Source organism: Rhea americana, unplaced genomic scaffold, assembly GCF_003343005.1.
Source record: "Rhea americana isolate MKP2758 unplaced genomic scaffold, rheAme1 scaffold_31, whole genome shotgun sequence".
NCBI classification, from domain to species: Eukaryota; Metazoa; Chordata; class Aves; order Rheiformes; family Rheidae; genus Rhea; species Rhea americana.
The window spans coordinates 1,345,716-1,348,705 of record NW_028186435.1 but is presented as its reverse complement, the minus strand read 5'-3'; positions in this window follow the sequence as shown (position 1 = coordinate 1,348,705).

Here is a 2,990-nt window from a genome sequence, read left to right as displayed (position 1 = left end):
CGGTTCCTGCTTTAGCAGCGCCGCAGGGAGCCCCCTCCTCGCCGGGGGCAGCCGAGCGAGGGGGTTTCACCTGCTCCCGCCCGGCGGTGATTGCAACCCGCGAAAAGCAGCAGCAGGGCACCGCAGGGCAGGAGCGCTGCTCTCTGCACCCCTCCTTCCCTTCCCCATCCTCCCTCCGTCCCCCCCGGGAGGCGCTCTGCCCGCSCGGCCGGGCTTGCAGCTCGTCCCGGGGGAGATCTGCGCGGTTTKCTCAATATCGCTACCTCGCACCGTGCTCCTTCGAGGGTCCCCAGCGCTTCACGTCTGCGAGCCATGAGGCTCTGGGCTTCGCCTTTGGTTTGTTTTTAGTTTTTTTWAATTTATTTATTTGATTTAGTTGCAGCACCCACTAGTGCCAACTGCTATAAAAAGCACAGTAAAGTGGCTCTTGCACCGTGTCGGTGTCCTCCGTGCGCTGCGGAGGGGAAACTCCCTCGGCCGGGGCTCTGCCCCGAGGGGGGCTTGCAGCAGCCCCCGGGCAGGTATGGCATGAGGCAGCGCGGGGTGTTCCCCCTCTCCCGCCCGTCGTTGGGGGCTGCCCTCCCAACAAGGTGGGAAGGTACAGTGCCTCTCCCCCGCTTGCTGCTTTTTACCATTTTTCTGCTTTAAAAAAATCACTTGAAAACGAGCAAACAAATTTCTCTTTCTGTTGAGAAATACACTTCTATCAGATTATACACGCCCATTTTAAAGCCTCCAGCCTGCAAATGACCTCGCCGCCGCAGCAGCTAAGGAGCGCTGCAGTTGTCAAGCTTTCAGAATTTAAGGCCAGATTTCAAAAGGAATGATTTTTTTTAAAGGCAGTTATGGAAACGGCATTCCCTTATAAACTCAGGGAATACCATTTTCCAGGCTTACAGTTGAAAACTCCATTACAAAGTGCCAGGAAAACACATTTTTTTTCCATCAAAGCCAGTTACACTTTTTCCCCTCCGCACAGGGCCGAGCCGTGCTGCAGCCACGACGTGCCCCGGTGGCTCGCAGGCTGCCAGCAGCCCCGCAGTGGGGCCCATGGGGGGCAGCCCCACAGCACAGTGTCCAGCACTCACCTTCCCGGGGCTGTGTGCCCACTGCAGCTGTGTGGCTGACAAGGTTTGCCCCCGCTGGGGTGAGCAGAGAAGGTGGGAGCAGCACCGAAATACCCCCACAGCTGGGCCACGCTTCTCTGCTCCTCCCCATGGCGGGGGCCTACAGTGTGGGTTGCGGGCGGTTTGATTTGCCAACGGCATAAATATTAGCGCCATCAATAAAGTATTTAGGCTGACAGCCATACCCGGAAGAGCRAGGAAAGATGCGCAGAAACGTATAACCGAGGCGATGGAGTACGTGGGGACGGAATAAAAGTGACGTGCCAGTTCAGAATCCGGTTTAAAACGGCGCCACTGAACTGGGGGAGGGCAACAGCACCGAGGGGAAACCAGTGTGCTTGGCAAAGGAAAGCCCCACAGGTTGCAGCACATTTGCTTCACCAACAGATCAGTCTCCTGAGCCAACCCCAAATCTCTCCGTAGTTAACTTGAATTGCCCTAACTCCACTGATTGCAGCACAGGTCTGATAACTGACCCAGCACACTATCCGCTCCAGCTCTAGTCAAACAGCCTGAAAGAGAAGTTAAATTGCATGTCACATTAACCCACAGTCATTTTCTGATGCAAAGGACTCCGCGCTTCGACCGGACCCAAAGAAAAGAGCGTGATGCACCAAGCTTCGCTCAGTAAGCTGTCAGCCAGGACAGCTGGCCAGAGTTTCTGCACAGGCTAAACCTGAAACAGCATGTTTGCCTTGACTGTCATCATCTAGCAGTCAAAGGGTACCATAATTTGCAGACAGCAATCCTAACTCGCAGGGCTCCCCTACGTGTTTCCTGGATTGGGTCCCACTTTCCGGCCGGCTTCATTTTTTTCAGTCCCTTACAAAATACATCAACATTGGAGCGAACTCTCACGGTGGGCTGGCGACATTTTAACTCAGGCATGAGAAATGCCACAAAAATAGAGAGAGGGTATCTCTTTTTGACAAAAGACCCCACTGCAGCTTTTTGCATGGACTGTCTCTGGGTGTAAGCTTTGAAGCTGGTGCGCTGCTTGGCCTGAAGCCTAGCATGCTGAAAATGCTGGGCGCATGGTCCTCGAGGGTCCAGGAGTGCAAAAGGCGCAAAAGGTCATTGCAAGCAACGCTATTAAATAAAACAGCAATAAGTGGCACACATCTCAAAAGGGGCTCGTACGCCCTAAAGGCAGCACCACAGTCACAGCAGCACTTGCAGCAGCTTTTGCATTGGCAAGATCCTCCCAACTGAAATGAGCCTAGGGAGTGGAAATATCTGTGTGGAAAAGAAAATAAAAAGGGGTGGGGGGAGAAAAGACGTGGGTACCGAGCGCCCCGTCCAGCCCTCCTGGGGCAAACTCGGGGAAAGGAGCACTGCAGGCTGGGGGTGACCCAGCCCGAGCCCACAGCAACTTCCGACGGGCTTCGGGCTCCCGGTGCCCCGCGGGACGTCGGCGGCCTGGGCAAAGCCAAGGCGCCCCCGGACGAGCAGCAAACCGCGGGGCCGGGGGCGGGAGGCAGCACTGGGGGGACCCTCCTACCCCCGCCACCCCCTCCCGGGGCAGCTCCCGCTGCCCCTCGCTCGCCGCGCTGCTGCCCCGCGCTGCGCCAAGGAGCGCACAAGTTTTACTGGAGGAGAAAGCGGGGCTGAGTAGCGATGCATTGGGGAAACAAAAATGTCCTAGTTGGCACAAAAGAGGCTAAAGTGGGTCCTTGCTGCCGGAATAATAAATAAATAAAAGGCAAAGCAAAAAGCTGCCCCGCGCACGAAAATGCCCCCTCCCCTCCCCAAAGGACCCCCGCTGGGAGCGAAGCGCTCCCCAGCCCCGCGCACGCCTGGGAGCAGGGCTGCGGCAGGGCACCACGCCGACCGCGGCTCGGAGCGAGCGGTGCCGCCGGCGGG